This window comes from Tupaia chinensis, unplaced genomic scaffold (genome assembly GCF_000334495.1).
Source record: "Tupaia chinensis unplaced genomic scaffold, TupChi_1.0 Scaffold138517_1, whole genome shotgun sequence".
NCBI classification, from domain to species: domain Eukaryota; kingdom Metazoa; phylum Chordata; class Mammalia; order Scandentia; family Tupaiidae; genus Tupaia; species Tupaia belangeri.
The window spans coordinates 2,193,853-2,207,888 of record NW_006198412.1 but is presented as its reverse complement, the minus strand read 5'-3'; the positions used below and the strand labels follow the sequence as shown (position 1 = coordinate 2,207,888).

General features: G+C 39.5%; 1 long non-coding RNA gene across 1 annotated transcript in view; it reads right to left on the bottom strand.

Annotated features, from left to right (window-relative positions):
- Positions 1-810: 810 nt before the first annotated feature.
- LOC102489315 (uncharacterized) overlaps positions 811-14,036 on the bottom strand; it is a 51,034-nt gene continuing 37,808 nt past the window's right edge. Inside the window, exons 2-3 of the long non-coding RNA XR_336430.1 lie at positions 9,499-9,686; positions 811-1,080 (exon numbers count right to left, since the gene is read on the bottom strand). This is a non-coding gene — a long non-coding RNA (uncharacterized LOC102489315). The remainder of the gene's footprint in view (positions 1,081-9,498; positions 9,687-14,036) is intronic.

Sequence of the window (14,036 nt, the reverse complement as noted above, 5' to 3'; positions counted from 1 at the left end):
CTGAGTCCCAGCATTTGTTCCTCTATCTTAGTTGCTGTGTCTCTTTTTATTGAGAGAAGCTAGTGAGATGGAGAAATCACACCATCTGAATACAAGTCATTATACATTCGTCTAGATCCATAGAAAGCACAACATAAGGAGTTGACCCTAATATAAACTGTGGGCTTTGGTAATAATGAAATGTCAATGCAAGTTCATTGATTATGACAAATGTACTATCTGATGGAGGATGTTGATGAAGAGGGAGGCGGACATGTGTGGGGAGAGAGGGTGTGTGGAAAATCAGCTAAATTCCCTGAGGTCCTCCATTATGTGTCCCTTATGCAGTCTTGTTCCTTACCTCCCACACAGCCTTCTTTCTCTTGGAGAACAGCTGATACTACTTTGCTCAAAATGTTTCCCTCCCCCAGAACACCCTCCAGCCTTCTCTTCCAACTATCCCAATCTTTACCATTCACCGGGGACCAGCCCAAAACTTCCCTTCTCCAAGACATCCCCTTCCTTACCTCTCTTCCAGTCAACATCTGATCACTGGAAACAGTTATTAGGTTGTTGGGAAGGTCATGATATATTTGCCCATGTTTTTGTATGCAACAATGCGTCATGACTTTCCCAACAGCCTAATACATTTATTGAACACTTGTAGAAGCTAGAGAAACTTTCCTTCCCCCTCTGAAGTTTCAATAATTAAGTCTACTGAAATAAATTTACAACAGGCTAACAGGAGAAAAAGTATACAAATTTATTAATGTGCAAGCACATGAGAGTCACAGAAAGTATGAAACTCAAAGAAATCCAGATGGTGGAAGTTCAAATACCTTCTTCATAGAGGAGAGGGAAATAGGTAATGTAGACAATTTTAGAGGGGCAGTAAATGATCTTTAGGGGGCATTAATGAACAGGAAGAACAAACAGTGGCCTGGGACAAAGGGAGTCTATGCTCTCGTGGTGATATTTGATGTTCCATGTCTTCTCTAGTGATTAATCTTTCCTGGTTAATGAGACTTTCTAACAGCAGTCTTCCTTCTGGACATAGAACTTCCCTTAGTCAGATAAGGAAACTTCACAGAAAGGTCTTTCCTGTGGTTTGGGAGAGACAGAGGGATGGGGTGATGGAGACGGTCAGAGAGACCTTGGTTTTGAGACTGATCCTTTTTTTTTTTTTTTAAGTTTATTTTACTGACAGAGTAAGAGAGAGGGACAGAGACATAGGCACCTTTGACAGGATCCCACCACTCCAGGACCCCTCACCAACCTCCAGCTAGCCAGGACCATGGGCATGCACCTATTCCAGTATGTTTCAGGTCTACTGGGATCCAAACTCTGGCCTTCTATGTGGGTCCAGTACTGCAGAGTGAAGCCCCCAGCGGCACCACTGTGACTGGGCCTGAAGCTGATTCTTCAGTTCAAGGCACTCAGCATGTCAAAGTGCCATATTTGGGGTTATCATATTAAGTGCCAGGTTCTGTTCAATATGCTACATGCATCATCCTATTTAACCCTTACAACAACGCTATGAGATACTATAGCTACCATCCCATTTCGTAAGAAAACTGAAACTTAAGGATGATAAACACAAAATGCACAAAGTAATATAGTGGCAGAATCGGGATTCAAAGACTACCTCTCAATCCTTCGATGGTTCAATGTATCAGAGATGGCTCCACAGTCTTCCAAAAATTCTTCCAGATATTTTTTTCTCTTTCTAGATATACAGAGAAGTGTGCACATTCTCTCTTTCTCCCTCTCTCATGTGTACAAGGTGAGTGAGAGAGAGAGAGAGAAAGTTTTCACATAAATTTCACATAAAATTTGCACAAATCACTCCCTTGATTCTTAAAGTTATTAGCTGCGGAACCAGGAGCAGTGCTGTCTAGTTTTGCCTTCCACTAGATTTTAAATTCTTTAGTTGCCTCTTGCTTCCGAATATCCCCTTTTCCTGCAATTAACTCAGTACTGAGCACTCAGCGGGTGCTTTATAAATATACATTGATGGACTGAAATAAGAAAGGATGTAAATGAAAAAGGCTAATTCGCAGATGGGGTTACCAACAGGCTGTCACAAAAGCTTCGGGGGGCTAGGAGACATGCCTGTTATCTTTCTCCTGGTCACTCACTTCTGGGTGATTTGGGGCAAGATACTGAGGTGGGGAGGTTAAGAACTGAACCTCCTGTTTCTGCAGCTGTGGAGGAAGTTTGGGCATATTCGTTATGGTCATCAACCCACCTCCTGGGGAATGAGATTCAGAGGAAAAGGAGCATCACATCCAGCAGTTGCTCAGAGCTTCCTGCAGAAGCTGGACCACACGTATACCAGTGGTAATTGCTGCAGGAGGAGGGGTGCAGGAACAGGAGAGCCAGCCCCTGTGCTCTCCCAGCAGGATGTGAAAAATTCAGCTGGGTTCTTTTTATAGTTTCAATCATCCCTGGTAATGAAGATTCTGCAATTAGAACTCAGCTGGCAGTTGTGCTGGGGATGTGTGTGGCAGAATAGGATCCTGGGTCTGCAGGAGGGCAGGCCTGTTTGTCAGGAAGACTTGAAGGCACCGCTGGGAACAAGTGATGTGAGGTAAGGACGAGAGCCTATTTTTACAGACCATTTTCTAGCCATAATCACTCCTTAAATAAGCGCTACTTGGGCATTACAACTTTAACATTTTATTAGTCTACATTCAGGTCTCAATTATCTATACAAATGGAGGGGAGTGTTAACACAGGTAATAGAAACAGTGACACCTCCTTCATTGAGGCCCACTCAAGTACGGAATTTAGGATCTTTTCACCTGCGTTTGAGTCCCATTTGTTTTGTATGAATTCTATGAAGATAGCACTTGTTGAAAAAAATATTCAAGAGAGATTAGCCCTACTTAAGGTAAACTGCTTTCAAATACTTAGGCAGCATAAGAAGTACTTTTATTGAGCACTAACTATGCTAAAGACATCATGCTTTTAAACACTTTTCACATATCATGTCCATAATCTGCTTAGTCACCTTACTAGATAGGCACTATTATGGGCCCCATTTTACTACTAAGCAAGTGGCCTTCTTATCTGAGGTCACATGATAGTATGTGGCAGAACCTGGCTCTAAACCCAGCCAAACCTGACTCCTTCACTTTTGCTCTCAAGCATGATGCAATAAACTGGTTACCTGTCAGGCTAATCTAGTCACGAAACAACTCTGGTCACCTCCGCATGGCATCACTATTAACAACTGGAAGTATAATCACTGATTTTTGAAAATCTTTGCAGTAAAGGATGAGGGGGAAGCATCCGTTTCTTGCTCAATTATGAAATGTCCTTCTCATTCCTTTCTTTTATATGTACCTCCTGAGTCCTTCTCCATTGAATTTAAATCACTCACTAAAACTCCTACACTATGACAACCAGTCTACTTCCCTAAATTGTATTATAAAAACAGAAAACATCTGCTCAAATTGATGTTCCTATCCTGGCAAACTTATCTCATGAGCCACAAGCTCCAGTGTGCCATTAGAGTCTGATGTCTGAATCATGGGCCAGATGGGTACTCTTATTCCTTTTTGGATTTATAAACCCTGGGATCATATGCAGCATACACGTTGCCAGGTGTAAGACAGTAGAGATTCCATGAAAATAAGAACAGAAAAAGAAAGAAAATGTATTATTTCTTAACACTCCCATAGTTATAGAAAACAACCGTCTACTTTATACTTTTCATAAGGAGGGTCATATGGAAAGGCCCATTCATGAATGTGTGACATAGATTCTGTCATGAGAAGCAGTATTGCTCTATGGCTATATATATTACTCTGATAAAATGTGCCAATATTCTAAATCAGGCATAAATATCAAAAGATGAGCACACATGCACACACACAGTTAGTATTTATAATTAATGTATTATAAAATCTTTTCTCTTATTACCCTAAGCCTCTAAATCAACTGTTATTATGTAAACTTCATTTATGCTTGTAGTTTTGATAATAAAACAAGCCTTAATTAGTAGTATTTAGTGCCAAAATCCTAAAAATTAATAAACTGGTGCTATTTCAATCTGAAAATTAGATTGGAGGAGGTGTATTGAAATTGAGTTGGACAGGTCAGTCATTGGTATGGTGGTTAGAGTGGTTGGATTCCACATGGCTGACAGTGTGGTTCAAGTCTCAGACTCAGTAGCTTGAAAAACACACTGTGTGTGTGTTTGTGTGTGTGTGTGTGTGTGTGTGTATGTGTGTGTGCTTGTCAAAAATCCTGAGAGAATAGAGGAGAGGGAATTATAACATGCTCATCCCCCCCAGGGGGGTGCTTTCTTATTATTCTTGTCCCTGGTCTCTCTCTGGCAAGTACACATGCCCTGTGGCAAAATTTTTTAAAGAATTATTTAATTTAACTTATTATAATGAATGTTTTTAAAATTTTGCTGTAGGACACATGTACTCACCAGAGAGAGAGAGAGAGACAGAGAGAGGAAGAGAGAGAGAGAGGGAAAATTAGAAAGCAAGCCTCCAGGTCCAAGACTTGAACCATGGTGAGCCTTGTGGGAATCCAGCACCTTAATACCACATCACCTGCTGGCCCCTCAATTTTTTAAACATAAAAAAAAAACTGACTTAGAGATTCAAATGGATACTAAAATAAAAGGAGTTGGATGTTTTATAAAATAAATGTTACTAATACCCACTCCCACACATACAAACACACAGATTTTTATTAAAGATAAGAAAAAAGTTTGAAAACAGCTTACTTTGACCTTAGGTTGAACATTCAGTTTTGCAAAAGGGCTGCTACATTAAAATAGAAAGAGAAACCTAAGTTTGATTTCAAATACAGTGACCTCAGTCACTCTATATAGATTATCCAAGCAAAGTTAATTTCTCATTGATTTTAATCTGGTAGATCATCTATAACTTCCTTCAGTCTTATTACAGTCAGGAGAAATGAAACAGGAAATACAAGTTAATTTTAATTCAAATATATCAAAGATGGGAAAAAAGTTCAAATGAATCACCAATTATATTCTGAGGGCAACGATCCAAAGCTCTTAATGTTGCGACCCTCTGCTGTTTTAGATGATGTGTGCTAATGCTTGCTGCCATTTGCGTGCATAATCAAGAGCTGCCTGTCCATACAGTAAGCCTGATAAATGTTGCCATGCCCACATGCAGAAGGTGAGGCAACATGAATATACCTGCCTGACTTCACTTCAGCTAAGGTAGGAGTGCCTAATTCAGGTCTGGGCTGGGGAAGGCAGTGGCTGGGCTGCAGTTTGACTGAGTCCTGGGCTGAGTAGGGAGGTGGATGTGAGGCCTGGTCTGAAGTAGTAAGTGGAAGGTGGCAAGTTAAAGAGCAAGAACCAAATCAAATGGTGGTGGAAATGAAGAATGGCCACTAGTAAAGGTAAAATGAATCACTTAGCCAGGCTGCCACCAGCCCATGTGGTAGCATTTTGGAAATTAGGAAAACCTGTGCCTGATGTTGAGTATGGCCCAGTGGCATGGTTTGTTGCCAGGCAAGCATGACTCAGACTGGACTTCACTTCCCATTTGTCCCCTGGGCTGGGTGCTTGTGTTTGGATGCAGCCTGTGAAATCATAGGTTGCTCTGGAGTCAAGAAGAGCCTGGAAAGATCCTCTGTGGTCACAGAGGTTGGAAAAAATGTTAGAAGATCCTGAGATGGATACTGAACTTGAGCTGTGAAATATGTCTTTCCTTGATTAAAGTTGAAGATTTTCTGCTGAGACTTCTCCCTCCAGATTCATTTCTAATGGGTAGGGCTACCTCTGTCTCCTTCTCTCCTTCTCTCCATTTCTCTCTGTCTCTCTGTGTCTTTTAATTAAAAAAAAAAAATTGTTTAAGGTAAAGTATTCTCTGAGCTCTCAAGCCCTCCTTTATTGTGCTAATTGGTGCCTTTCCCCATTCTATTTAGGAAAGGCACACCCCCAGGCCCATCCTGAGATGTATACTGAACTTGAGCTGTGAAATATTGTGTGAGTGCCATGTGGTTTTCATTTTTTGCTTTTTAAAATTAAAATAGAAAGTTTTTTTATGATCTTTTTTCTTTCTCCTTTTTTATTTTATTTTTTTCTTCTTCTTTCCTCTTCTCTAATTCTTTTCCTTTTTTCTTTATCTTTGTTCATTGGCTGCTCAGTCTCTACGCACTAAGTGTCTAGAAAGGTCCAAGTTAACAGGATCCAAACATTTGAATACAATTAGGATCAGAATATTCCTCTGTTCTTACTGAATCTGAAGCACCAAGAGTGAAAATGGGACAGAAGAGAGATTGCAGATCACCTCCTTCTGCACGCCTCTGAATGCTCAGATTGAACTTTAAGAATTAGGAAGAGGGGCCAGCAGGTGGCGTAATGGTTAAGGGAGCTGGCTGGACTCCCACATGGCTGACCTGATGGTTTACTTTCTTACCTTCCCTCTCCTTCTCTCTCTCACTCTCTCCCCTTCTCTGGTGAAATGAAAAAAATAAATAAATAAAGTTAAATAAAATAATTAAAGAAAAAAAGAATTAGGAAGAAACGCACCATCAGATAACTAGAAATCACTGCAGGATCACAAGAAATATGGGAAAGCAAGAAAATACCTTTCCTCCAAGGGAAAAGAATAACTCCTCTTCATCCTCAGACAGTACAATGAAACTCATGGAAATGTCAGATAAGGAATTTAGAATAGTCATAGTGACAAAGCTAACAGAGATGGAAGAGAAGAGAGACAATGAACTGCAGAAGAGACAGGAGAAAGGAGCTGATGAGTTCCAGGAGGTGAGGAAATTCTTGCAAGATGTAAAAGAGGAAATATACACTCTAAAAAAAGAATCAAATAGACCTGTTAGTGATGAAGGCTATAATACAGGAAGTCAAAATCTCCCTTGAAAGTATCATATAGACAAGATCATACAGAAAATCAAATCTCAGATGTAGTAGATAGAATCATTGGCCTAAGAAAAATCCATCACAAAGACTGAGAAAATTGCCCCCCAAAATGAAAATAATATACAAGAAATACTCGATATCATCAAATTTCCAAACATCTGGATAATTGGTATCCCAGAAGACAAAGAGACTCATAGGGCATTGATAATCTATTCCATGAAATCCTGCAAGAAAACTTTCCAAACCTAGAAAGGCAGTCAAAGATCCAGTCCCAAGAAATACAAAGGACCTCAACTAGAATCAACCCAAGAAGATCTTCTCCAGGACATGTTATAGCCAGATTGACCAAAAACCACAGACAAAGACAAGATACTAAGACTGGCAAAAGAGAAATGACAAGTTACCTACAAAGTATATCCCATCAGGCTAACAGCAGACCTCTCATTGGAAACAATGCAAGTGAGGAAAAAATGGGAAATATATTTAATGTGTTAAGGGAAAAGCAATTTCAACCAAGAATATTGCATCCGGCAAGATTATCTTTCATATGGGAAGAGAAGACAAGAATATTCTCAGATAAACAAAACCTGAAAGAATTCACCAACACCAGACTAGATCTCCAAGAAGTTCTCAAGAGAGTGTTAGACCAGGAAAATTAAATATAGTCACACAGAAATAAGAGTTCAAAAACTAAGAAAATGGCCAACTTAATGGTAGGGACAGGTCTGGAGTTGAATATTATATCCCAGAATTTAATCTAGAAGACTAAATCACAACAGAAAATAGATTAAGTACATGAGACTGAACTGGTGAAATAGAATTTTATGACTTTTGACTAAAACATTGCTGATTTTCTTCTAGGTTTTGTTTTCAGTTTTAAGGACTTTTGTCCTATCTTGAGTTGCTGATAGGTTCATGTACCTACTATTTGAACAGAATCTTAACCTGTTGCCTGGCTTTAAGTTTTAAGCAAAGTTTCTTAGCATTTCTTTGATTTATTAAAGCTGAAACTGCTTTTCTTAAAATTAAAGAATATATTAAAAATACCTATTTAATGACTGTAGTAAGCTATATAGCATCAGCTAGTTGCTACTTTACAGTGTATTCATTCTACTCAGAGTTTCATGTCTAAAGTCAGACATGTATTCACATATGTATGTACCAGCTGAACTTGCTATTGAAAGTAGATAATTTAAGAAATTTTGTGAATCAATACAATGTGGGGAAAAAAAGGAATGGAAAACAACTGTAGACACCTGAGATAGTGTGAGAGGAAGATAGGAAATGGCAGAGAGTAAGAAGTAGGGGGGAAATAAACACACACACATATATATTTCCCCCCTACTTCTTATCCTCTGCATACATATAGCAATGAAAAATGGAAATAGGAAATGATTGACAATAACATGTATAATTAAGCCACTATGCAGTATATTCTGGATGGGCAATCACACATTTTGTATGCTGTGATGATGTTCAGGGAATGAATGTCAATTAATTAATTAAAAATTAAAGAATAAAAAAATAAGATTGAGAATAACATATATTGAGCCAACCACTGGAGTGGTGAGTAAGGCAGCTGACCAACCTCACAGCTAAAGTCCCAAACCTTGCAGTTTGAGATACTCATTATGCATGTGTGCATGCATTCCCCAAATCCCAAAAGGATGAAAAAATGGAAATGGGATTGTAACATAGCCATCTTCCATGGAGCGGTGCTTTCTCACTTTCCCTCTCTTTATTTCTGTCTTTCTCTGATGAGTGCACATGCCCTCTGGCAAATTAAAAACAAAACAATTATATATAATACTTAGCACCAAAAATATATATGAAAAGAAATAAGCATAAAAAGCTCTATCTCCCTAGAGCAACCACTTTTGATTCTCTCTTAAATATTCTAGAAAAAAAATTGTCTAGCATAAAATGTATATACATAATATTTATATGATAGCAAATGTGCATTCACACATATATATATATATTTATATTCACAAATCATTTGTATTTACCCAGTGTTCCTATATATCATAGGAACACTTTCTGAACCTTGCTGTTTTTCACTTAATGTATTTCGAAGTAATTTTATATCAGTGTGTGATAACCCTTTTTTTTTTAACTGGATATAGGGTGTTCCATGATATGGATGTACTCTATTTAGCCATTCTTTTTCCTACTTAGCTTCTTTCTAATCTCATACTATCTTGATACCTGAGTAAATGTCTTTTGTATCTCTCTATTGGTACATTGTTTGGGTGTAGAGACTGAAATGGAATTCACAGTGCTATGTCTATCCAATTCAGGTTACTAGGAGCTAAAGCCAGGTGGGGAAACTTGGAGTGACAAGTCTCTTGTCTTTAGCAAACGTGGTTTCCTGACAGTGGCTGATACTGAAAGGGCTCTGAGGTTAGAATGACAAGGGCAGTACAATGGGAAATGCACATCTTGCTTCTGATGTATTTGACAAATTCCCACTCCCTTTCCAAAGAGAACCATGAAGTGACACATGAACTCACCCCTGAAGTCCCTACTCTGATCCCCCTAGCCAGCAGCTGGAGAAAGGCCTTCCTCTGCTTTTCACCAAGAAGTGGGTGACCAAGCACATAAAATCTCAGAACAGCACTCTGAGGATTACAGACCTTGAGTGGCAGGTGTGGATCCAGTTCTACTTGGTGAACTTATTCCCAGTGGAATGAGCCTTTTGAGAATTCCTGTGACAGTGGTTACCATCCATTTCAGAGCTTCTGTGCTTTACTTATACTTCCTCTGGAAGCGGCTCAGTGGGCTGAGTTATGCTGAGTTATGTGTGGCTCTGCTTCCGCATTTCCTAAAATGAGAAACGGAGGAAGAAGTCATGGTAATGACCTTCCTCCTTCCTGAAGGTTCAATCAAATGATAGGAAAGCAATCTGCATAGTAATTATAAACCCTCCAAGTGAATCCCTGTGCCCCAGCTGAGAAGAGCATGACAGTCATATCTATAATGAAATTCAGACCATCCGCTTCTAAAGCACAAGGAAGTTAATTCAGTCACAATCATAAGTGGGATAATATAGTGGTCATTGGGACAGCTCACATTGTTCTTCTCAATAGTGGAGGGCAGCAGGAAAGAAGCTGTCACTTGGTCAAGGCTTGTGCTGACAGAAAGTTTAATCTGGTGCTTCTTGGTACGTACTTTAATATAATGGCCAGATCTTTACCCTAAACCCTGTCAAAGGAGTCCAAAACTAATGGATTCTAGGGGTGCCAATGGGTCATACTCTAGGGGACTTAGAAGTGTTGGGGAGAGAAACACTCCTCCCTAACCTTTGTAGTGTCCACCCACACACTCCACTGGTACGTCTGCAGCCAGAGTGTAATGCAGAGGGGGATTTATTCACATGATCTAATGTGGCATTCTTCACACTCTTATTCATTGCTCCAATGAAATGATGCAAGGTGTTTACTTTCTGAGTTTAAATACTATGGAAATTTTAAAGGTGAAACAATTATGCCACCCTCGGGGCTCTAAAGGTAAGCAAAGAATTACAATCTAGGCCAGCCCCATAACCTAGTGGTTAAGGGAGTTGGATCCCATGTGGCCAACTGCAGTTTGAATCTTGGCTCTAGGTGGATTGAAAAACACATGGGGGAACAAGCAGATGGTGCAATGGTTATGTCACTATACTCCCATGTAGTCGACCACGATTCAAGTCGCGGGCCCGGTGGCTTAATACTCAAGACGGGCGCATGTGCATGTGTGCCCAAGATCCCAAAAGAAGAATTGAGAAGGGATTGTGGCGTGGCCATCCCCCCTGGGGTGTGATTTCTGACTCTCTGTCTCTCTCTGTCTCTCTGGTGAGTGCACGCGCCTATAGTAAAACTCTCTCAAAAAAAGAAAGAAAAGAAAAACACATGGGATACATGTGTGTACATGCCCAAAATCTTCATGGGAAGGAGAAATGGAGAAGGGATTGTGGCATGATCATGTTCCATTGAGAGATGCTTTCTCCCTTTCTCTGTCTCTCTCTGATGAACACATGTATGCTCTAGCAATTAAAATAAATTTTAAAAACAAAAAAACAAAAGAACTACAGCCTGGCTTCTACTATCTGCCAGCACTGAGCCAGAATCCTGTCTCTGGGTTCTTGCCCTATGCCCTTCTTGCCTCTGCATGCTGATCTGTCTCCAGTTCTGCCTAAGGACAGCAAATAGATGAGCTCCTGGCCATTAGATTTGCACATTGTACAGCTAGGCTGTTCAAAAAAGAAGCAATTTTATTCTTTTTCTGTTCACTCTCAACAAGTGTTCCAGCTACAGCAAGATTTCAAAGAATGGCTTCTTCCCAGAGCCCCAGTACAACTATTTATTGAGCTTGAGGGTCTGTTTGGTCCTCCTGCAGGACCTTGTGATGGGCAGTGCCATATGTAAGGTGAGTATGTATGGAAGAGCTGAATGAGGAGGCATTTAACTACAGTGACTTCAAATGAGCTAGACATTTACACCATAAGACACTACTGCTGGAGACCAGCAGGTGGCATTAAGGTGCTGGATGCTCCCACATGGCTAACCCTGGTTCAAGTCCTAGACCTGATGGCTTACTTTCTCACTTTCTCTCTCTCTCTGTCTCTCATTGGTCAAATTAAAATAGATGAATGAATAAATAAAATTAAATAAATAATTTTTTTAGTAAAAGATACTGCTGCTGGATGGCATGTACTTCAATACTAGATTTCACCCTGTATTCTTTATCTTGCATGTGTGTGTACATATATGTGTATGAGTGTGAGTGTGAGTCAGCATCCCCATACCGCTCTCCTTTCCAGAGAGTTTGTGCTATGGTTTGAATGTATCCTCCCCAAATTCATATTTTTGAAATTTAACTGCCTTTAAGCAGGATTAAGAGGTTGGATGCTTAATCCTACTGTGGTGTTAAAAGGAGGGTCTTGGGGGACCAGCAGATGGTTACACCTCTGGACTTCCATGTAGTCGACCACAGTTTGAGTCCAGGACCTGGCAGCTTAAAATTCATGCCAGGCATACGTGTATGCGTGCTAAGAGAATGGAGAAGGGATTGCCACGTGGCCATCTCCTTGGGGAGCTATTTCTCACTTTCTGTCTCTGTCTCTCTCTGTCTTTCTGGCGAGCGCACGTGCCCTATAGCAAAAACCTCTCAAAAAACATAACAAAACAAAACAAAAACAAAGATCTAACTTGTGTGTCATTTTCCTATCAGTAACTCCCATCTCCTCCTTTAAGGTAGCCAATACATTGACACCACATACCACAAATTAGTTTTGTATATTTTTAAACATTATAAAAATGGCTAATAGAATATATGCTCTTTTGTGTCTGGCTTCTTTTGCTTCACATGTTTGTGAGATTCAGTCACGTAATGACACCAGCTACAGTTCACTCATTTTTATTCTGGTATAGTAGTATGTTCTGTGCATATACCATAATTTATTTCTTCATTCTATAACTGATGGAACGTTGGGCTGTTACTAGTTTGGAAATGTCACTGGTGCTATTCTAAGCCTACATTTTGATTCATATACCTCTACAAACTTCTGTCTTTGGGTCTGTCATTTTTTGATGCTTTAATTAATGACTTGCCATATCCATGAATAAGACACACACACGCACATTAGACAGAGAAGTAAAAATTCAAAAAAACTCTTAGTATGTTGTAATAATTGGCCAAAAACTTAAATGAAGTTAAATTGAACAGAAATAGGGGCCAGGTGGTGCAGTGGTAAAGCAGCTGGACCTACATGAGAAGGTCATGAGTTCATGTCCTGAGGCCCTCCTGTATGTGCAGGCACATGTGCCTGGACCTGTGATATGGGCTGGCTGAGGCTGAGGGTGGATCACAGTGTAAAGATTCTGTTGGGAGTGCCTCTCTCTCTCTCTGTCCTCTCTCTCATGGATAAAATAAGTAGATCAGCAGAAAAGAAAAAGAATTAAACAAAGATAAATGAAAAATGTCACATTTTGCTTTAACAAATGTATTATGTATATAAGATTTATCAGTTAAGACTGGAAAAGTCTAAATATTCAATAATATGAGAGTGGTTAAGTAAATTATTATTTATCTTCTCAATGGAATACTAAGTAGTATCCTAAAATGAGAATTTTGAAAGTTCAAAATTTTGAAAAATAATTTTGATACATTCATTACATAAAAAACAGTAAATGGGGCTGGCTCTATGGCCTGGTACTTAAGGCAGCAGATCCCCTCATGGACAATCACATGGTTCAACTCCCAGACCTGGCAGCTTAAAAAATACACCAGGCACATATGCATGCATGCCCCTAAACCTGAAAGGCAGGAAAGATGGAGGAGAAGGAATTGCACTGTGACCATTCCCTATGAGGGGTGCTTTCTACTCTCCTCTCTATCTTTCTCTGGAGAGCACATACACCCTCTAGCAAAAAATAAAAAGAATGTGCTATGTTTAGAACTTAATCATATGTGTATATGGCAAAATTAAAGAAAGAAAGGAAGAAAGGGGCTACAACAGTGAAATTAGAAATTAAATTTACTGGGCCCAGCAGGTTGCGTGGTGGTTCCGATGCTGGACTATCACATGGCCGACTGTGATTTGAGTCTCTGACCTGGTGGCTTGCCTTCTCACCTTCCCCCTCTTTCTCTCTTTGTCTCTGTCAAATTGAATAATAATAATAAATTAAATTAAATAATTCTTTTTAAAAAGAAATGAAATTTACTTTCAAATTTACCTTTAATATTTTTAAGATCTTATTTCAATGAAAACTAAAAATAGAGATGTTTAAAACTACTGGACATTGTGTAGCATGTTCTGGACATATATAGGTAGACGGAGAGAAGTAGGGGTGGGAAAATTGTGCACCTAACCTTTCTAAATCCACTTGGAGATAACAATGTGCCAATCTCACAGATTGTTATGAAATTTAGAAGTTGCAAGACCAATAAACATTAGAAAACCTCTGTGTGCTGGCTCTAGGGAGGGTGTGAAGGGCAGTATGCCTATGACATAGGAAGGGTTTATAAACTAACTAGCATGGGGAAACAAGGGCAGCATGTTTATGATATAAACTCTGCTGAACAATGCCAAATAAACCGACCTATAAAACTGCTCCATAGCATGAAAGTTGTGAGAAAGACAGGAAGGTGCAAAATGGTAGCATCATATGGGTGTGGAGGTGATGACACAGGG